Source organism: Leguminivora glycinivorella, chromosome 19 (genome assembly GCF_023078275.1).
Source record: "Leguminivora glycinivorella isolate SPB_JAAS2020 chromosome 19, LegGlyc_1.1, whole genome shotgun sequence".
Classification (NCBI taxonomy): domain Eukaryota; kingdom Metazoa; phylum Arthropoda; class Insecta; order Lepidoptera; family Tortricidae; genus Leguminivora; species Leguminivora glycinivorella.
In genome coordinates this window covers 12,786,404-12,810,281 of record NC_062989.1, presented here as the reverse complement: position 1 = coordinate 12,810,281, position 23,878 = coordinate 12,786,404, and the positions used below count along the sequence as shown (strand labels likewise).

At 38.9% G+C, this 23,878-nt stretch overlaps 1 protein-coding gene across 4 annotated transcripts in view; it reads left to right on the top strand.

Moving 5' to 3' along the window:
- LOC125236272 (unconventional myosin-XVIIIa) overlaps positions 1 to 23,878 on the top strand; it is a 318,921-nt gene that overhangs the window by 61,219 nt on the left and 233,824 nt on the right. Inside the window, exon 1 of one of the 4 annotated variants that reach the window (XM_048142990.1) lies at positions 3,846 to 3,964. The exons of 2 other annotated variants lie outside the window; for them this stretch is intronic. The gene's annotated coding sequence lies outside the window, so the exon portion shown is untranslated. Of the gene's footprint in view, positions 1 to 3,845; positions 3,965 to 23,878 lie in introns of those variants that run through there. One more of the 4 variants, XM_048142989.1, reaches the window with a different exon arrangement.

Here is a 23,878-nt window from a genome sequence, read left to right as displayed (position 1 = left end):
TCCCACAGTCAAACTGTGTAAACCGTTTTGTGGGACACGTGTTACTGTATAAATGTACCTTTTTCTGAGAATAAATAAATAATAATAATTAAAAAAAAAGCATTTACAAGCCCGCTATAACGATAACCCACGACTCACCTAAGCACAAAATACCATTCTTATCAAAAGCTCTCTTTGTTTGAGCTTAGTCTTGTGTGAGTTTGTTGTGAGCTTATTACTGATAAGATATGAAGATAGGAGCACGCCTATATTTAGAATACGTTATATGTATTCGTTTAAGAATAAGAAAAATAATTATCTTTTTAGACAAAAATGTAATAGGGAACCTACAAATTAATCCAATATACAAATAGATACAAACTGAAATAGGCAGTTGCCATACATTAAACAAAACACTATTAAGTCCAAGAGTAAGCCCATTTATAATAAATAAAAAATAAAAAAACTGGTGGCAAAGCCGGGAATCGAACCCGGTGAAAACTGAAGTTTACGCGCGGCTTAGTCGATTAACCTCCTCCTAAACCATCTAAAAAGTCTAAACCACCTCTACCGAGTTGACTTGATCGATTTTTATTTGGTTGTGGTATCTAGGTATTTCAGTTTATAATTTACTAGTTTTTGCCCGCGGCTTCGCTCGCGTTAAAAAGAGACAAAAAGTAGAAAAAATTCACCTCTTAAAAAAATCACGTCAATTTGTCGCTCTGTTTTGCCGTGAAAGACGGACAAACAAACACACACACACTTCCCCATTTATATTAGTATGGATATACCTACTAAATAGTATAAGTAGTAATGTGATTACCTTCTTTATAAAACAAAAAAATGATTTCTTCCCTAGTTGAAAGGTACAATTTGCAATGCAACTGAAATATAAGAAAGAGAAGCCATACTAATATTATAAATGGGAAAGTGTGTGTCTATGTTTGTTTGTTCGTCTTTCACGGCAAAACGGAGCGACGAATTGACGTAATTTTTTAAGTGGAGATAGTTGAAGGGATGGAGAGTGACATAGGCTACTTTTTGTCTCTTTCTATTGCGAGCGAAGCCGCGGGAAAAAGCTAGTCGCTTCATAAATAAAACTAATTACAGACAGATACTCAATGCCACTGTAATCACAAAATTTCAAAGCAATGAGCTAGTCGTTTAAAACAAGGCGTACCTACTTTGGTATGGAAATCTGAGCTTGCCGTAAACTACAGAGTCTTAAGAACGCCGCAGACATTTTTTTGTTTTACTATAAATGGGCTTTCACTTAGATACTCCATATCCAGAGTTAATCAACTGTAATTAGCGCAAAACTGCGACCATTATTCCTTACAGAAGCGTGAAACCAAAATAAAACCTCCCCAAAGTCGTCTGGGTATTTGTGGCGTTCCATGCCTGAAGGTTCCTTATAAGTACTTCATAGGCAATACAATAAGGACATAATTATATTAGAATTTCTGTAATCTTTTAAGATGGTTATATTTGACCGCCGACGCCCATTAGATGGACATGGCACCAGAAGAAGAAGAATATTATAACCTCAGAGCATATAATACTAGAGAGCGGACAACAGTTGACAGTTGTATATCATTGAGCATATGGTGGTCATTATGTGTATGCGTTTCTGCGTGAAGTGCATGATGACTCGCTGGTCGTCCACACGTTGCATGTACATGCGAGCACACAAGAGCGACCATTTACAAGTGCGTGTGCTTTGTGTGGGTTCAATACAATGCGCCCGGCATATACGATCTCCTTCTTCCTATATCTGTGGTTATAACCTTATTGCTCTTGAAGAACCCATCCTTCCCCCTTCCTCCCGGGTCCTTTATAATGGAAAGACACATTGACTCTATAAATAAAGGCTGCCGACATAATGGGCCTAATTAATTCTTGCATCGCCATTCGGATCTCTTTGTAGAATGCTGGGGATTCCGGCGGCGATGGTATTGTGATTAAAAATATATCTAGTCGCATCAGGGCTTTACGGATTTAGATGAAAATAAATATTATTTATTAGTTATTACGTAAATATTTACCTTACTCTCCAGTAGAAGATATATTTTATTATTTTATTCGAGTTATATTCGTTTTATTTACCTACTCGAGCTTCGGGAAAAGCTAGGATGAGAAGTATTATTAGGAGCAAGGTTTACGATATCTGTCCCTTAGAAGTATCTTCGACTTTTGGTAAAGAAGTTACACGGTGACTATGTTACTAGCGCAGCGACATTGTAGCTCCATTTGAAACAATAACACACAAATACTATGCACGCAACCAAGACTTTGTCAAGATCGTGTGGCTGGTCACAAGAATATCGTAAGATTTCACCATACCATGTTTAGTGGACAATAAATATTAGGTATGATATCTGCACTACTAGCTATTTAGATTGTACTGACAGAATCGAAAACTAGTAGTCATACCGTCATACCCCTAGCCCTGCTTTTTCAAACATAGCATTTCGTCGTTTTCCACAGACTTTCGGACGATTTCGAGCGAATTCGTGCGTTCGAAATTCAAAAATCGGTCTCCGAGAGCTGCGCATTGTCACACATGAAGCTAATGCCATACCATTAGGGTGGTGCCCGATGGAGTGTGAATCCGCTCCTTGCCCCTTTTGTCCCAATGTTTAATTGACTGACCGGGGGGTAAAGGATTATGTTGAATTGTTACTATTGTTATTTGAATATGTCAATGAAATTGGGAAGTGGAGTGATGAAAAAATCGGTGAGAAACGTTTTAGGTACTGTTACAAATTCGCATTAAGGGTGTGTATTGTGAAAACTGTTATCTTTTTTGTACGTTTTGTAGCTTTTACAGGTCCGTGACATAGTAGACCGATTTTCATGAAATATTGCTAAGAACACTCCCGACTAACTCAGCTTTAATTCAAATAAAAAAAAACTAAATCTAAATCGGTTCATCCGTTCGGGAGCTACGATGCCACAGACAGACACACACACAGACAGAAAGACAAACAGACAGACAGACAGACTGACACGTCAAACTTTTGACACCCCGTCGTGTTTGCGTCGGGGGTTAAAAATCACGTTAATTCGTCGCTCCGTTTTGCCGTCAAAGACGGACAAACAAACAGACACACACACACACTTCCCCTTTATAATATTAAGTATGGATGAATGAATCGGATACGTCACTTTTGACTTTGACATATACGGTCCATACCGTATCCTAGACCTATTCTGACGTCCATATACCAATACGGCCTTTTTTACAGAACATGTAAAAGTAAAATAAACACATGAAAAATAATAAAATTCCACATAATTATATATTACGAGTATATAGGTAAGTCTAACCAGCCAGCGGTAAGAGCGTGCGACTTTCAATCCGGAGGTCGCGGGTTCGAAATTCGAACCAATGAGTTTTTCGGAACTTATGTGCCAAATGTCATTTGATATTTGCCAGTCGGTTTTCGGTGAAGGAAACCATCGCGAGGAAACCGGACTAATTCCAATCAGGCCTAGTTACCCTTCGGGTTGGAAGTTCAGATGGCAGTCGCTTTCGTAAAACTAGTGCCTATGCCAAATCTTGGGATTAGTTGTCAAAGCGGACCCCAGGCTCTCATGAGCCGCGGCGAATGCCGGGACAACGCAAGGAGGATGATGGATGATAGGTAAGTCTTACCTAAGTATCTACTTTTGACTATTATCATAAACGCTAACATAGATTGATCAACTCCATAACTTGATTTATGTGTCATTAAAAACATCAAATTACTTCATAATCATTTGTCACAAATCTCAAACCGCTCAAAACCTAACACCTGGATCCACCCTAATCTGCATCGCTCGTATCTCGCGTCTCTAAGCGTAAACAGTTAAAATCCACACCGTGAACGTCGCGCACGCGCCGGCGCTCTAACCGACGCGCGAAAACACTATTCGAACTTCGAATTTGAACTTCGAACAGATTTTTTTTAAGAAGTGATTTATTAAGTGCCAGTGTTTTGTGGTTTGTGTTTTTTTTTAAAGTGATATATAATAAAGAGGTATTTTTATTGTTAACGGTGCAGATCGACGTTGACAGCAATTGTCAAGCGAGACAGCTCTAGTTTCTTGACAGGCTACCGTAACAATGTCTGAGTGACATTTCTATGCTCTGTTACATACAGATTCGTTGTGACACAGTGATTAATTTTATGCGTTACTTGCCTAATTGATTAGGTAACGGACTGGAAGATTAACTTGTACCGATGCTGTGCATGTTTATGAGATTAGTCTCAATTTAGTAATATTACGAAGAATTCGCGAATATTACAGTCGTAAAAATATTAATTTTACGACTTATGTGTCGACCGTTATTTAGAAACATAGAACTAGGGATGTTATTTAATGTATTGTCATAATATTAACAAGATACCTGCTCATTATAACCACAAAATACATTAATCAAACACCAAGTTAGTTTAAAATTTAAATACATTTTGGAAATTCTGAGGATTCGTACGGCAAGGTAGTTACGATGTCTTATCTTCACCGGAAAGCAACTAAAAGAATATGAACACATTTTATCTCATCTCATTAAATAAAATATTCAAAACTCATTTATTATTTTCCCAGGTTTGAATCCTAATCGATTTTCCACCAATTTTCCATTGCGGGGTAGTGTCTAATCCAGCCATTCTCAAAGTGTGCTCCGCGGACCCCTAGGGCTCCGCAAGGCCTCTCTGGGGGCTCCGTGTGAATTTTGGGTACCTGATATGCAACTTCAACTCTCTTCCATAAAACCAAATATTCACCAATTGTTAAAAAATAAAAAACAGTTCCATGTAATACCTCACATTAGAATCTAGTGATTAGATTTGACTATCATGATTGCTTATTAAAATAAAGATTGCAATAAAAAATAAAAAAAAATTAAGGGTTCCGTCAGATGTTTTACTTTCTAAAAGGGTTCCATGGGAAAATAAGTTTGAGAACCGCTGGTCTAATCTAACTTAAAATGCCAAAATAATACGTATAATACGCGTGTGTAAAAATGATAAGTGCCTTTTAGCACATACCTAAATTTGGGTTTTCTTTTATTTTGCTTCATGTTGTGTTTTATGGTTTTATTGAACTTGAACTGGTCCATGCATATCGACACTCATCTCAGGTACCTAAGTATATGTATATGTCATATAAAGACAGCTTGCCGGCTTGCCATGTCATTTTGTGTGACTTATATTCAAACGAAAAAAAAAACAACACCTTCGTGATATGTATGACTTAGGCCTTTGAACAAAATACCTCTCTTAAAAAATATTTAGAAAAAGAAATCCTAAGTACTATACGTGTGTCTTAGTTTTCAAACAATTTATTTATATTTAGGTATTTAACTATACACTGAAAACAAATGCAGGAAACCATATCATTGATAAGTACCTACCAGTCATAAGCAATTTCACATGAAACCATAAGACGATTTTGGTGATTTTTCTTCATGTTTTATGTCATGCTCGCTCGGCTTGAAAGAGTTATATTTAAATAAATCAAAAATATTTATTATTATTTATTTATTTATGAACATTTTTTCTTAAATTGAACTAAGTTCATCAGTAAGTTGGTCTTGAGAGTCTAGAGTAATACTAACTTCCATATTTTTTGCAAATCAAAGAACAGTTCGCACTACCTAATGAAGCAAGTATTTATATCGTACAAAAACATCAATTAATGGTCCAGTGATACCGTCCCGGCGCGCCAGGAACGTAACTGTGCTCCTATAAAAGGCACAGGATTTACTGACTCGGCCTGCCCGTCTCGTGCCTCGTGCCGGCCTATTTCTGTGCTCGGGCCCTAATGGGAATGCCTAATTTAGTTGGAATTGCAGATATTGAGTTACTAATGGGAATTCGTGTTATGGACTGGGATTATGTTATGAATCTTTGCCTGTCTTGTAGTAGCCATACAGTGGAATCACTATCAGTATTGACAGTATGTTCGCTAAAGTGTTCGTAAGTTAGGTACTTTCTGCAGAGAGATCTGTGCAGAAAGATCTGGAAAAATGTAATTACCTACGTTTTAAGTTTTCACACTGCTACTCAATGTTGAAACGAAGTAACTCCGTATGCACCCCCTACATAGTTACTACATTGTTTTTTTTTACTGACAGAAGAGGATTCGAGTTTTTTTCAAAGTAGTGACGATTTGTTCTATGAGATCGTAAAACTGTTAATCAAGGCCTCCATTCCATAAAAACAACAATTTAACACTATTCGTAATAACAAACAAAATAAATGACTGCTAAATTTGTGTTGAAAGTATAAAATAAATATTTTCAACCACCGCTGTAAATGGTACATACGGAATCTGAAATAATTATTGCTGGTGCGAAGCGTGAAGAATCAATTAAGAATCAACCAACAACATGCATTTTTCCTGTAAACATGACATATGTGTTCCATCAATGGTAAACGTTAGGTAAACCAGATTCCCGAAGGTGAACGATTGGTAATAAATAATTAGTCCAGTTATTATAGTTACCTTACACATGTGGTCAACCGTGATCATGATAAACCAATTAACTCATTATATCTCGTCATCTGGTCATTTCTCGGCCAGTTTGAGCTTAATGGAACATGGCTTCGTTAAAAACAGGAGTTTATCAGATCAATGTCCAATATGGCATGCTGTATTTAAGATTATTATGTTATCTTCATCAAAACTGTCGACTGCTTATTTAAATTAATGTTTACGCATGAAGGCAATAAATTATACTTTTAAAAGTAATTACTAAATAATCTATACTTTTTGAAGTTCCTGCAATATGTAACTCAACGTGTTTAACAATTTTGTACAAGTTTTGCCTGTATTATAAGCGTGCCTACTTTCAGAATTTCATAAATTTACGGGAACCACAAATCTGCATGTTCATTTCAAAAACCCCATCTATTTTTTTTTTCATTTCGTCCATAATTGACTACACCTTTTAAAAGGTTGTACATATTAAACTTATTGACATGTATTGGTACGAGTTCAACCGTCCAAACGTATGCATTCAGTTAGTGAAGTGTTTGCTCAAAAATTTCACTGCACTCGACCACCGCCCACTGCCAGCCAATACTACGAATGTCACTCGGACGTTACCGGAAAGGAACTAAAACTTAAAATATTTGTCATTGAAATTAATAACCTTTGTTTTGGACAGAAGGCTTATTTTAATAGACTATTGATGTGGGTGGGAAGCCTTTTCTTAAAACCCACTTGAACTATGACTTCCTATAGATACGTGTTCGGGGGCAAATGGAAAAGGAAATGTCAAAACATTGATAGTGCCTAATAATATGTGACGGTGATTGATAGAAAAGAAATAAATCGAATTAATCATTAGTCGTTAATAAATTCAAATGAGATAACCTTTGTTAACCCATAAAAGTAAAACATACACAAGGTCAAGAAATATATAACTCATACTTAGCAGATAAATTATATAAGGATGTCAACCCTGTCACCCAACTAAGTTGAAGAATTCCGTTACATATCTCTCTATAAAACTTAGAGGTCCTACTGCAAAAAACGTATATCTAAAATCTGCTTCTATCGTCGGAATATGCAAGAGCGATAGGATGGACGGATAACAAAATTTAAATTTTCGTATTTGCTGGCCCTCGGGTCAATGGGGCTAATGGTAAAACAACAGCATTGATATGTTGGATTGTTAGTTTAGTCGAGTCTCAACTGATTAACTGCACCTGCTTAGAGCTGGTTCCTTAATGTTGTTCCACCAGTTATTTCTGTTCCTATTTTAGATATCTTAAATTTGAAATGCAATGGACCTCATTCAGTTGCTCATTTATTTATTTCAAGCATGAAGTGAATCTTACGTATTCATCTACACGTATCTTTTAACTTTAAAGGTTTAGTATGCTTCATGTAATCTGCAATTGTTTAAGTATTATTTTATTTCATGAGTGGATTTTGCTGGTAGTTTTACACAGGTAAAAATATATCGTCGTATTTATAAGTTGTTTCTGTACATCTCTTTGCTAGACTTTGAATTTTTCTCCGTGCGTCACTTTCGCTGTCACCATCATTCAGAAGTACAATTAAAAATTCACGCTAATTTCGGCATAATATTAGTGAAACTATGTTGCAAAACGTATGTTGTCTCATTGTGTAGTCCAAACTGTGAAATTCGAGTATTGTACGCCTCGAAAGGCGTGGGCGGCGCGGGGGCTTTGTTTTCTCTCATGCTAATTTATGATAACTCGATTTAAATTGCATCGATGCTGTCTAAAAACCAATCATGCGTGCGACGCACTCGTAACCATTGGATTCATCGCTATTGATTACTCGTAGTTTTCAAATATCTACAAATCAAATTCTATTGGTGAAAGAATTTCTTTAATCAAATACTAAAATACTACTTTATCACCAGTTCCTTAAGTGTATATTTACATTTATGTCGCTTAGTCGGCCGGATCTTTGTCTCTATTTTCGTGCGGAACTCAGATGGTGCCATATAAAACGTCAATTTCGATATCCGCTCTTCTTGATGTTTATTTTAGTTCACTAACATTGGCTTTGAAAGTGGCATCTATCGCCAGTTCTTCACTGTTTAATTTATTCATTAGCGCAGTCTGAATTCTCGTTTTGTAACTAGATTTTATGCAATTTGGACATCTCTATCTATTGGAACGCGAGTTGCGTATTACTATAATTTAATCAAAATTGTTATGATGGCTTTTTAATACCTTGTTTTCGTAAGAGAGTTGCAACCTAGCTTAGTAATCTATATCCAATTATACAGGATTATCTTTATTATAATTGGGCGGTGATGCATCTGCTAAGATATCATCGAATGCAAATATCACTTGAATTACTGGTTCATCTAAAACTAGTCTCATGAATGGTGCTACATATTTGTGTGCATCTTCGTAAAGCCATTAGTTATTTCTACTTTTACTGAGATTCACGTTTCACCTTTAATTCATCTTGTTCAATTAATGTAATTAAATGCTGAAGTTTGATGAATTGTTTTTGTGTAAGTACAGTAATGTTAGGTATATTTTCATGGTCGTGTAACCGCTGTAGCATTTTACAAACTGTTACATCTAAGTAGGTACCTTTTAGATTTTCCACAACACAGTAAACACATTTGACATTTGCCATACCCCACGGGCGATGTGAAGGATAACGAGTCAGAATTACCGATATTACCGTCTTGTACATCGATCCGTTGCATTGTCTTACGTCTGTCCTATTCACACTCCACAACCAAGAAAAGGACGTATAACACTAGAATTAGAAATATAAATTCTACGTTTTGAAATATGAATACGTGTATGCTAATCAACAGGTGTTGCGATGACGATTAGCATTTAAATGACGGGTGTATAAACACAAACAGTATTTGAGATGTAATGAGTGCCGCGATTTATGAAAATAAAGTTTAAATTTTTATTTTTGTTGTAGACGACCCGGAGAGTGAGGAATAAATAAAAGTAAAAGCATGAAGAATTAAGTCATGTCCGTCGTTTGCTCTGCATACGAGTTTATTTATTTATATAAATTATAAATAAATTAATAAGTATTAAATATTATAGGACATTCTTACACAGATTGACCGAGTCTCACGGTAAGCTCAAGAAGGCTTATGTTGTGGGTACTCAGACAACGATATATGTAATATACAAATACTTATATACACAGAAAACATCCATGACTCAGGAACAAATATCTGTGCTCATCACTTAAATAGATGCCTTTACCGAGATTCTAACCCAGGACCGCGGCTTAGCAGGCAGGGTCACTATACGCGCTAGGCCAGACCGGTCGTCAAAATAGAGTTTATTTCTTTAGTAGGACAAATAAGGATATTTATCCATTGTTATGGAGATGTGAGGAAAAGTGAGGGAATCAATCAATAGCATCGGTTCTGTTCTCAGCTGGATTAGACCAATGCAAATCTTCGCTCATCTTCATCTTCGTCTACGGAAATTCAGCTTAATGGTGACACTGTCAGTGTCAGTGGAAAATATTTCATCGGTAGACTTATGAAGTACATTTTGCACAGGTTTATACCGGTTCAAAATTACCAGTACTTTCATCCAATAGTAAGTAAATATATAGGTACATATCCTAAAGAGAAGGTAATCATCCAATACTTACTCGTATCGTATCCTAATGAGAAGGTAAGTTGTATTGAAGAGCTTCTCGCTCTGCCCACGTTGGTAAGCGCCACCGGTGATTAACCCAAAGGGTTAGCTATATTAAAACTAGTTTCCGCTAAAGGAAGTGATTATCTGATACCCTGAAAAGGAACGTGTATTCTAAGTATAGCTATAAAAATCCGAGACTGCTCCTGACTTCCAAATGCAATATGTTATAATAATATATTTATTATGTGTAAGTACAATAGAGGTATGTTCCTCAGAGAGATCCAAGCCGTCTATCACCTCATTGGAGCTGACTCGGGTGGTTGAGTAGTTTAGGCAACTGTCGCGATTGCGAAGGACTCTGGTTAGATTTAAGTTCTGGGCTAGCAGCCTACCTCTGAGGTACCACTAAAATAATAACCTCCTTCGTTACTTTCGGTAAAGAAGTCGGTTAATAAAAAAAAGTGTTGGTTACAGTATAACTATTATAATTTATAAGTTATAAGGAAACGTTGACAACTTCATATTAAAGCTATATTTCAACCTCTTAATTACTTTGGACATTTTAAAATCAAAAGTGGCTTTCGAACCGTCATTCGGTGTTTCTTTTCATTTAAAATTTCACCAAGTATTTAATTAACCCGGTCGTTTTTAAAGTTTTATTTTATACGATGCCGACGCGATTAGTGGTGTCGTTACTGGAGTGAGTTCATTACAAGACAGCCCATTGTGGTTTGTGGTTTCTGTTAAATTGAAATGGTTTAGGATGTAAACCCGTTGATACCATGACTGGCTTCTATGAAAAGGATAATAAAAATTAATAAATAACCTTGGGAATGGCGCCCAAGATGAAAAAAAAAACTAGTAATATTAACATACCATATTTTATGAGACGTGACAATTATACTACAATTGAAACCAATGTGACTTATTGGAGTCATAACTAGATAGTTGAGACGAAGTCCTCAGTATCACAAAAGTAATGTTTTGCAGGCTGATGATGGCGATATTGGCGATGCTCGGTATGACTCTAAGGCCTGATTTAGACGGCGTGCGAACTCGCATGCGATTTTAGTTACATTGCGGGTTGTTGAGGTTACATACAATTTTGCACGCATCAAATACCGCAATGTAATAAACTCGTATGCGAGTTCTCGTACTGTCTAAATGGACCCTACTGACGCCCTCGTCATATGACCGTAGTCAAAGTTTTTAGTCTCTCGTTCTTCTTTCTTGTGAATCTAATGTTGATGGCGATGCTCTGAACGCCTCAAGTTGTCACGGCGTCGTCCGCATGTCGTGCCCGACTCTGGTCGTGTCGTATCGGCGTAAACAAACCGCAGGCCCACGCTTGTCGTTAATTTAATGCATCCTCACAATAATCAGCGGCGATATTTCTTCGTTATTGCATTATTTACGATATTTAATGATAATTCATTCGTAGAAGTCGTGAGCGCGCCGCCCGATCGCGGTAGGCTCGAATTTAATTACTTTTTGATAAACTGATAAAGTTTAATAATAGACAATTTAAAATTATGATAATGAAGGTAGTTTTGTCAGGTTACGTAATAAATATCGCGGTATATGTTCACTTTAATATAATTAGCTATAAAATATTACGGCTACATACTAAACCACTAACTACAGCCAGTGGTCACTGTAATGTTCTTAAGAACTATTTTAAGGGTCCTAATAAATATTTATCTTTATTTTGTATAATAACGGTAGCTTTTAACCCATGTTGACGGTGAAGTTGAAATAAACATTAGTTTCATCGTAGATACAAAATTATCTGATCAAGAATACCTACCTCGCGTCTTTATTATTACATCGCATACCATCAATAGACCCAAAAAAACTAATATTCAATAGAATAGCAACATGACTATTGATTAGTATTCATCGTATGAGCGTAAAATCTCTCGGCATTGTCGAGCAGCCGTTGCATAAATTATTCCACCCTGTTTTGCGCCAAGGACTCGCACAGGCTAATTCGAATACTAACATCACAATTATATCAGAAAACATGTTATTTGGTTATTAATATCATGTGTCTCGCCTGCACCAATAAGTACGCGAAGAAGTACGAACGAAATAGAACTCTTCACGAGCGAAATAAGACTAAATAGCACGATTGAATTCGATGTAAATTCGAATTGGACTCCGAACGGATTTTATGAGATCTTTGCCGTCGATCGGATATTTAGTGAGGTGAGGAATTTATAATGTGTGAATTTGGAATGATATTTTAGGGCTTTTAAATAATACGAGCGTTTTGCCGTTTGGTCAACGCCCTGTCTTAAACAACGATGTGAAACATAACATGGAATAAAATAAAAACAGGCAGGAGATACTTAAAAAAAATGAAATTTTAATTAACTTGATTAAGTTGGTGACAATGTTATTGTTCATTGATAAAATTTATGAAATTAACAATTTAAGACCTAGTGTTAAAGACAACTAGGACAAAAAGCTCGCAAATATTCATCAAAATATGACTATCTAGTCGTCACGTCACGTCATGTGTTCTAGCGTGTCATTATTTATCTCAACTTTGAAAATTTGTTTTACATAATATTCGTGGTAGGCTGATAACACATCGTCGTTTGTTTTCTCGTTAGATGTTACATATGTAACTGTAACTATAAATAGACGAACATGACTGACCTTGATGCTCGATGATTTGAATATGGTACTTTTTTGTTATTAAATAAATACATGTACATCTATTTTTTAAATCCGATTAAAATCTTTTTTTTTTTTTTTAATGATGATAGAATTGTTTTGTTTTGTGTGTTTATTACTATTTAAAACTAAATATTAACCCACGTGGTGCAAACCCATCAATCATCATAACTAAACTGTTAATAAATAATAAGTACTGAACTTGAATGAAAACTACAAAGAAGCTTAGTAACTACTATCTATTAGTTTTGCAACTGTCCCACTAGTTCTACAGTGCAATTCATTTATCAATCGTCAATATCGTCACACCAACACCTTCAAAAAGGTATATACTGTTCATTCGTTTACCAATACACTTATGTGTAAGTGTGCGCATGGGCAAGCGCACACATCAAATCAGGACGTTATCGATGAATCGCTCGGGGTAAGTAATCGGTCACGCGCGGTCGCTAGACTAGCCTTTGACAGGAGGTCCATTGCTTACAAGCTGTCGATAATTTAGGTTTTCAATATTACGATATCCGAAATTTCAAATTTAATTGCAATGCAATTTATATTGACATAGATTCTTCTTCTTCAACCTAGCGTTTTCCCGGCCTAGCGCCAGGGTCCGCTTTCCTACTCAATCTTTTCCACTTTCCAGGCCTTCGGCATCCTTAGTTGTGAGATTCTTCTTTTGCATGTCTGCTGTCCGACGATATTGACTTACTTAGATAGGTGGAATCATTGCAAAACAAATTATAATGCGGCATCGCTTCACGGTTAGTATTCCAAAAATACGCACTAAGCGTTTCGCTTCAACATTTATTTTGCGAACCGCCAAGGAGTGGAATGCCCTGCCTGAGTCTGTGTTTCCACATGAGTACAATCCAGGTATCTTTAAAGCTAGAGTAAATACGTATCTCATAGGTAAGCGTGCTCCACCGTAGACCGCATCATCACTTACCATCAGGTGTGATCGTGGTCAAACGTCTACCTATTCATACTAAAAAAAAAAAGTTGAGTCCCGCCCGAGGCTGAGTCACCCTCAGATCGTGTCTGCCCTCTTAGGGGATTTTAAGAAATATTTTACATTATTATCGCTTTGACGCGAAAATCTGAAAACCGACCATTCAATTTAACTAAGATTTTTTTAGCTAAGCAAAGTATATAAATAATTTTATAAATAAAAAACAACTAACAAAATTGACTGTCTAGAAGAAGCGAGTACAGTATTTCCCTTTCAGGGCTCTTGGATTAAAGAATGAATCTAATCTGACGGGCAGTCACTGACAATGGAAACTGCAGTTATGCAACAGTTTCAATATATCGCACGCTGGCTATCTGTGTCGCCGACGAATTTGCATGAAGCGTTGACCAACGCGTGCGCAGCGCTCGTGCGAACTACAGTACGAAATATTCGCAATTTGGTGATCGGTCAGTGGTATGGGCGGGGCATATGATGCGAAGTGATGAAAGTCATGTGACTAGAGCTAACTAGGCAAGATCTAAAAGCTTAATTAATACCTAATATCTGGACTATCTGGAGGACCGCAAGACCTATTTATTACTTAATAGCTAGATAGATTTTTCACCCTCGAAAATTTCCATGAACCAGAATCAATCGAAATTGTCGTCTGTGCCGTTTCAGATCCTCTAAGTATACCTACGTAAATATTTAACGTTTAGGTCAGTAGCGTTTCATACTATTTTTCAATACAATTTTTGTATTAATAGATGTTGTAGGTGATACGAAGTTCACCGGGTCAGCTGGTTTTTCAATAGGTATTTATATAAAACCCGAATACGGCCGTATTAATACTATAAAGTGTAAACTAACCCTCCGCTGCAAAGTATTCAGCTCTTTAAATCTATACTGTACGAGTCATCATCATCATTCTCTTGTCCTCTTCCCATTATTTGGGGTCGGCGCAGCAGATCTTCCTCCTCCATTCCTCTATCAGCCGTCATTTCCATACTAACACCTTTCACTCTATATACTCAGAGTATACCATAAATAAGTTGTCCCGGTTTCGACACCCATAGTTAGGTAATTAACAATTACAATATCGCGATATGATAAGATATTGTTGTTCTAGCCTAGCTAAATTAATTAATAATGTATTATAGTTGTGTCCAGTACAATGATATCTATTATCGTTATATTACCCAAGGTCAGTTCCTTTATTGCAATATTATAGTGGGGTGTACCCTTGTTTTGCCGACACAATTTTCATCGAATATCATTTCATCGACAACAAATCATCGAAAGTTTAGTTCGAGTAAAATTGTTTCAAGTAATTTTATTTCAACTACTATTTATTTGAAATTTTCATAGTTATTATAAATACTATTCAACTAATATTTCTTCATCGCTGATTCGTTTCAAAGTACTTTAAATAGCAGAACTACAAACCATCGCAATTCATTTATTCGACATATTATTACAAAACTTTCTCATTTGTCGTACTACTCATTTATAGTTATTTGTTATACAAGGGGGCAAAGTTGTATTTTAACGCCGAGTGTGGAATTGAAAAACGAGCAAGTGAAAGGATTCTATAGTTGAACCACGAGCGAAGCGAGTGGTTCGAGAATAGAATCCTGAACTTGCGAGTTTTTTAACACTTTCGCTACCAAGAACCCGACTGTCGGGCACACCGCTCGTAGAAGCGTAGCCGATTACATGGGTTTCCCCGTATGTAGCGAAAATGTCGTAGCGCCGCGTAGAGCCCGGTTTCGAAAGTGTTAACACACGAGAAGTAAAATACATTTGCACCCGAGTGTAACACAAAACTTTTCCCCTCACTATAGCGAGGAAACTACAACGCAAAAAATGCGTTTATCACTGCTTCCAGTAGTTCCACAGGTGGTAAATCATCTTTATTACTAGATTCACCTACTTTTATCAAATTTAAAGCAGTTAATTTGACTTTATTCAAGGTCAAATTACTTTACTCGCTAGTGGATAAAATGCGTTTTTACCCGCTGGTATTAAAGGACAAAACACGTGTTTCCGAGCTAGTGAGGGGAAAAAGATGTTTCTATTCTAGGAAACTTCAAATTGTCGATTTTATCGTGGAAAATCACATACGTCCATAATTAAACTATGAAATAAAGCTTAAATCCTATATTAGAGTAGGTTTAGGTTAGGTTAGAACTGTGACCAAACAAACAGTTTACAAATTGTAAAATTTTAGAAAAAATCATAATTGAAATAATATTATGCGTAATTAATTGTATTGAACTGTCGATGAAATGAAGTTAATTGAAACGTTGTCTTTGAAATAATATTCGAACAAGTGTCTGTCGGCGATTCAAGGGTAAACCTTATTGTCGCGAATAGGTTAAGGTAGTTGTATATAGAAATAGGTTTCGTATGTTTCATTTTGTCTGTGTTTACTTCGTGTTATATTTTTGCTTATGTGTTGTATTTTTGTGTCTGTTGTAATGTCTTTTTGGGCATGCAACTAATTTTAATAATATAGAATAAGTTAATCATAAAAACTAACACTGTATCATGATTGGTTATTTGAATTAATAAATACATTCGCGATGTGTAGCGCGCGAAGTGAAAGGGGCGGAGCTACACGGCATGGAGGGGCGCGCTGTTACATAAGCACCCACGCCGCCTCCGCTCCTCATTCCGCTCACTACGCTCACGAGCATAACATCTTAACATGTCTTTACCTTACTAACCCTGGTAGCCCTGGTAACCCTGGTAGCCTTGGTATTGGTAGCATGGTAATTGGTACGAGGTTCCTGTCAGCGCGTCTACAAGCTTCTACGCCGGTCAACGAGCGCAGTCCTGCACTCCACATAGTGGTCCTTCGAGAGCCGGATCAGAAAAAAGAAACAAGTACGCGCTGACGCCTTGAGGTTGTCCCACCTCGGCTCAGTATCCTCACCTTACCTTTACCAGCTTGCTGGTCGGATCGTGCTGCGTTGTAGGCTCGTCCTCCGCTCACGTATCCTGGCAACTTTAGTTGCATGCGTCACATGGTGACGTCATCACGCCGCTTTCGAACGTAATAGGCATTGCACCTCGCCATTACGGGAGATTCGGCGCATCGTGGGATCTACGCTTAGGGGTGTCGACGCTGCGTTCTGTAGCGTCCGCACATAGGCGATAGGTAGGTCAGTGATAGTTAGGGACCCCCGCGTGTGCTAAAAAGAAGACAGCAAGAGTACGAGAAGAAAAAGATGTCCGAAGCAGGAAGAAACCTTCGTCCCCGCAATAAACCGGGCACGGCTGCCCCCGCGTCGTCAAATCCGACTCCGTCGTCGGGTCTCACCACCTCGGCGGAGACAAATACGTGGAGCAAAGGCACCGGCGGCAACCCAGACGAAGAGCGTATAGTCAGTGATAGCGAATCCGTAGAATTCGACCACACGGTTAGGAGTCGTGAAGGCACATTGGTCGGGCAACCAATCGCGAGTAAAAGCCGCGCCGCGCCCGCGAAAGGTAGTCGCGCCGCGTCCGCGAAAGGTAGTCGCGCCGCGTCCGCGAAAGGTAGTTGCGCCGCGTCGCAAAGGGATAGTAAGTTAGCAGTTCTAATGGCCGAGCTCGAAGTTCGTAAAGCCGCCTTGGTTGTTGCTCAGAGGCAGAACGAAACCGCACAGATTAAGTTGCAGATTGCGCAATGTGAAGCGCAATCTGACTGTGCGAGCGTTTCGTCGGCTGCTCACGAGCGCACCAAGAGTTGGGTAGAACGACAGGCTAGGCATACGGAGCTCGCGAAAACCGAGAATGTCATTCCCGCGCCGACTAGCAAAATGGAAGTTAAGCCCGAGCGTCCTAAACCGTACGGTAGTCATTTCGCGCCGATAGTCCACAAACCTCCTGAGTTGCCTAGCTTCGACGGCAACGTAACAGAATGGATAGCTTTCCGCGCGGAATTCAACGACACTTCGCCTATGTTCAGTGACGTAAACAACGTGAGTAGGATTAGGCGTGCTCTCAAAGGAGACGCACGAACGGCAGTGAAATCGATTATGTATACTGTTCAAGACCCGCGAGTGATAATGGACGCGTTAGAGCGTCAGTTCGGCGATCCGGACGAAATAGTGTTAACCGAATTGCATAGTGTTAAACGTATGCCACGTTTGGCAGAAGACAATAGTAACATTGCGTCGTTCGCAGCGCACGTAGCAAACGCCGTGGCTACAATAAAATCACTCGGGCAGGACAAGTATCTACACGCGCCGGAATTAGTAAATAGAATCGTTGACAAATTAAATTTGATAGTGCGATATGAGTGGTCGAAATACAGACGTGCTAATCCCAGTTCCCCAGACCTCGTCGCGGTCTCTGAGTTTTTAAACGAGATTAGCATAGCCGCGAAACGCATTATCCGAAGGCCGACGCATAAACTTCGAAACGCCGCCGACACGGTTTTCGTAGAGCGCAAGTCTAGACCGTCTAGGCATTATGCTCCCGAGTCCGCGCGCGATCGTAGTACCGGTTCGGAGTCATCAAATTCGTCCGATTTTAATTACGACGCTCATCAAGCAGGAATTAGGTCACGACAGAAAGCAAATGCGGCAGTTACTGCGCGCGAATCTCGGCGATCGAATGAAGCTCTCCCGCGATCTCACGCCCCCGCACTTGCCCGCGATCGAAGTCCAAAGTCGGAAGATAACGAGCCCGACAAACGCGTGGTGCATACCAGCGTTATCAAAGTAAAACCGCGAATTAGTCTTCCCACTATCGCGCATGCGGAACGCCGCGAAAGTAGGGAACCCGCGTCTTCCGAATCTAAACTCGGCCAGAAATCCGCAGAGTTAATGTCGTCCCGTGACACGTGTCCCATATGTAGAGGGAACCATTTAGCCAGCACGTGCACTCAGTTTACGGAGGCATCGATTTCTGAGCGATGGGAGTTGGTAAAGGAAGCACGGCTTTGTATACTATGCCTAAACGCGCACGGTAGGTCGTTTAAGTGTAGGTACGTGGCATGCGGCGAAGGTCAATGCGAAGCCCGCCACCATAGGCTATTACACGGTAGAAGCGCGGTCGCGGCCGCGAACGTTAGTAGTCCTACGTACGCCATAAATACAATTAGTTTCGCGCCGAACGAACCCTCAGTGCTGTCGCTTTTGAATAGTAGCGAGAGTGCATATACGCCCCTTACGTGGGGGAGCGAGAGCTCTCCGGTTACGCCTAGGGACGTACCCGCTATCACGACAGTACCGACGGAGCGGTCAGTCAATACCTCGTTCGACCGCGACAAACCCGCTAGCGTTGCGTCAACCACGCGATGGATAATAGAACCCGAACTCGATCACGAACGCGAGCCGCGATCGCCGACGACGCGTGCATCACCCGTCGACATCACCGCCGCGAAAGGTCATAAGCGACCGCGTGATCCTAAGCCCGTAAGCTCTTTCGTACCAACTAACGGATTTGAGTGCCTACCGAAGGCAAAGCATTTTTCCGAATTCGCTCAGTTAGTTAGGTCCACGGCCGAAGTTCTGGTTGCCGCTGAGGTTGAAAACGCCATATTGCCATACGAGAACACAGAAACGGAAATGAATAAGGGAAATCTGATTTTAGCAGAGATATCGCTAATCAGACGGAGCCAACTAGCCGCCTTTCCGGAAGAGATGAAGTCCCTGGAAGCTGGGCGAGCGCCATCAAAGAACTCTCCTTTGTCAAGAATCACAGCGGAACTGGATGAATATGGAGTCATCGTGTCGAACGACGGAAGCCGAAGAGTACCCGTTCTGCACGCCAGCGAAGACTTCACCCGGCTGCTGATTCGTCATTTTCACGCTCTGTGTGACGGCAATCACTCGTCACTACTTAACGAGTTGAAACACAAATTTCACATAGTCGCTCTGCGCGGTGCTATTCGTTATCGAACTCTTAAGTGCCGATGGTGTCGAACTAACGACGGAACCAACCTCACGGTCCCGATCGTCGACTTACCATTAGAAAGGCCTCGAACGAATATCTCTTATTGCACCGCGATAGCTAAGCACGAAGACACCCAGAAACCTCATGACAGCGACGAAGCAATTCTTCGTAGCGGATCGGTGCCATACGGTACATGGTCTAGAAGCGAAAACGCATCACTCTTTCACGGTCCAGAAGACCACATAAGAGTAGCCATGGTACACCCGTCCACCGTTGATGTTCGCCGCTCAGCTTCCAGACACCTTCACCTACGCTCCCATGATGTCGGTGTTAGCACACGTGGGGGAGATTGTCGCGAATAGGTTAAGGTAGTTGTATATAGAAATAGGTTTCGTATGTTTCATTTTGTCTGTGTTTACTTCGTGTTATATTTTTGCTTAGGTGTTGTATTTTTGTGTCTGTTGTAATGTCTTTTTGGGCATGCAACTAATTTTAATAATATAGAATAAGTTAATCATAAAAACTAACACTGTATCATGATTGGTTATTTGAATTAATAAATACATTCGCGATGTGTAGCGCGCGAAGTGAAAGGGGCGGAGCTACACGGCATGGAGGGGCGCGCTGTTACATAAGCACCCACGCCGCCTCCGCTCCCTCATTCCGCTCACTACGCTCACGAGCATAACATCTTAACATGTCTTTACCTTACTAACCCTGGTAGCCCTGGTAACCCTGGTAGCCTTGGTATTGGTAGCATGGTAATTGGTACGAGGTTCCTGTCAGCGCGTCTACAAGCTTCTACGCCGGTCAACGAGCGCAGTCCTGCACTCCACACTTATAGTGGACTATCCTTGAAACATTTTCAAAATTGTGATCAGAAGGAGGAAATGGTTTTTGTACCTAGTTTTTTTTAAGGTAGAAAAAAGATAGATAGACTGAGTGACACAAGATATGACATAATGCGAGTGATATGACAGTGCCTGAAATGTTGCTTAATATAAAAAAGAAAAACAGTATTTTTGAAAAAAAACATGCGTCGATCGAGCTCAAATAGACGGGATAAGGTTAAGCAGATTCAACATCCTCCTTGCGTTTCTCTTTCGTAGCTATCTATCTCTATCGCTCTTGGGTATTGGCACGATAGAGCCAGACTACATTTCTGCAGCGTTTCGTTTTCGTTTTGCGTCGCAGAAATGCCATTCGGCTACGGGGCCTGGGATTAGTCCGGTTTCCTCACGATGTTTTGCTTCACCGAAAAGCGACTGGCAAATATCAAATGACATTGCGGTCAAGCAGATTATGATTGAAAATCTTCAAACTCTTCTCCTACTTACCTGTTGTATAAATCTGTGTGCTGTATAGATTGCTAACATCACTGCAAGGCATATTTACACACGATGTCTCGTCTATCGTATTTCTCTAAGTGCATTTTGTTGTACCGTGAATTACCGATTTCGAGATCTCTAATCTCTTTCTCGTTTATCGAGACTGTTCGTAATTAGGATCGAGTTGGTTGAATATATTTAAGATGTCCTTTCTAATGACCGGCTGTTTCTGCGAATGATACAATAGTGAAATCACTGGGCAAATATTTATTGCTTGGAAATTTCACTAGCTTATTTTCCGGAACATTAAAAAATAAAAGTAATGAATTCAGGAAAGCACGCCCCGCGCTATAATTTGAAGATACATAATGAGGAAGACCAATTTTAAATACAAGTATGTACATAATAGTGGTAATATAAGAGTCAAAGTTGCAAATAATTTTCTAAAATTGCACTGCACAAAATATACTTAAAACCTACACACAGCATAGTTGCCAAAGGATATAAATAAAATGGAACATGAGTATCACAAACACTTTTTATTAAAAATCAGTGGTGGTAATAAATACTAATAAATAGGTAATATCTATATTTCTATATGGTTTTTTATTATTTTGATGACGAGGGATGAAAGTCATGTTCATGTTATAAGACAAGTATTACGGATGAACGTGGAAGGAGGATGCGGAAGAGGAAAGCTGAAGAAAAGGTGCATGGACTGTGTGAGAGATGATATGGAAGGAATGCAAGTGAATGATGAGATGACGTCCGATACAGAGGTGGAAGAAAAAGACATGCTGCGGCGACTCCAAGTAATTGGGATAAGGGCAAGCGAATGATGTATCTCCATCAAATCAAAACTCTCAAGTAGCACGTCTTGTTGAAGTTGGTGGAAGGTGACAGTGTAGGGCCCCATTCCCACGTGGTGAGAGCAGATAGCGCTGTGTGCGCAGCGATAACTGAATTAACAGGAGGTGTACTAGATAACGAGGTTTCATATTATAAGGGCTTATGTACGGTCAGTACTGCTACTTCTTGTATTTCACTTTCAGACAAATATATAAAGTCTTCTTTGAAATTCTTTCTTCCCGGTTTTGGCTGGAGTTTGCTTTAAAAACAAGATGTACCTACTGAATCAAATTCTCGATAACTTTATTGCATTCATCATAGGTACTTATAATGTTATTTCTGTGGCATATGCTTCACTAATGATAGGTACATTATATGTATATCGTAACAAAATCGTGGTTCACTTCCCATATTGTAGAGTATTTTACACGAAAGATTAATTACATACCACCTAACACCTAAATCTCTATAACTTTATGTCTCATTAACCATACCCTGTACAAACTCTGTCACTAGATAGGCAATCGTGCAAATCGCAAATACCTTGCAAATCCGTTTTGGCTTTACGCCGTTCAATTTCGCATCTTTTGCATACTAAGTATAACGATCCAACTTCAGCGACAATAGGTTAATAGTTATAGTCCTCATCTGATATATCAGAGCGGGCAAAGTGCTCACAAATATCGGAACACGCCTCTATTACCAAAGAGTTAAAGTTCGTCTTCCGAGATTTCTGAGCTTTTACCCGCTCCAATATACACCGTGGGCCTGAATAACCACCGAAAGATTTTAACCACGCATTTTTTATGTAAAAACAAAGAAAAAAATTATATGACTTTTGTAATTTTCGGACAAAAACATCTTTGAATGTACATATTTTCACATAAAAGATAAAAGTTATTCAAAAAACTGACATTTAAAATTTGTTTTAACGTTTTTTTTTTCTAAAAACCTCATTTTTGAAAGGTTTTACTTCTCATGATTTTACATCTATCAATGAGGATAATGAGACTATTTTCCATAACGGCATCAACGCCGCCAAAAAAGCCTTTTGTACTGAGACTGAGTAACAATAAGAACATATTTTTTTTCAATTGGTAATAACAATAACTCTGAAATTAGGCAATACCCAGAACAGTTTATATGACATAGTCTCTAAATGTGGTCAGGAATACACTGTTAAAACCTTTCAGGTTACTCAGGCCCACGGTGTATATGGCGAATGTACGAATATCTTGGCATCAAATTTTTTGCCGTTGTCACTTTCGATCTCCGTGGGCAGGATTAGTCATCTAATCCGACGTGCACAATTACATAATGAATATTTATCGATGTCGGAACACCTACTGCGCCGCTTTTCCTTTCATTGCTGGCTTTGCAAGCGTTGATGAATTGCTGGGCCAGGTTATTATTGGTACGAGCTACCGTATTTTATACAACATACATCCTGTAGTATATCCTGTAGTTTTAGACCTGTAGAGTGTAGGTTAGCTTATCGCACAAGGAGCTTTTATACAGAAATACATGCAGGCTGCAGCACATATCGCGGTTAACCATGGTAGATTTAATAATATATTTATTAGATATAATAAAATATTTAAGTTTCGGGACTGAGGTACTAAAAAATGACCTATTTGTGAGCAAAATTCTTGTCGTTAGAAGACAACTATAACACGCGTAAAACAATAATGGCATTTGGTAAAACCGAAGTTTTATCTCCTACATAGGAATGCTTTTTATTGCAAATAGCACATGTAAATCATGAAGCTATTGCTCTATTGAGTATTCTTAGTGTAAATAATTACCTGTCGTAAGTTTTTTGCTGTAGGCTCTAATTTTATATTATTCAAATTCTGACTTGAATTACATTTAATAGCATTGATATTATCTTAACTAACTGAAATAAAACAGTCTTAGAAAGTTTCGAAACACATTCTTAAACTAATTCCATGTTGGAAAGACTCGTTTCCCAGCTGTTCATACAGCTCGCGCAGATTGCTAATATATCTTATTTATAACAAAACAGTACGTTTTGTTTATTTATTGCGACAGTATGTCCCGGAATGTATAGATCAACTAACCAGCTTTAT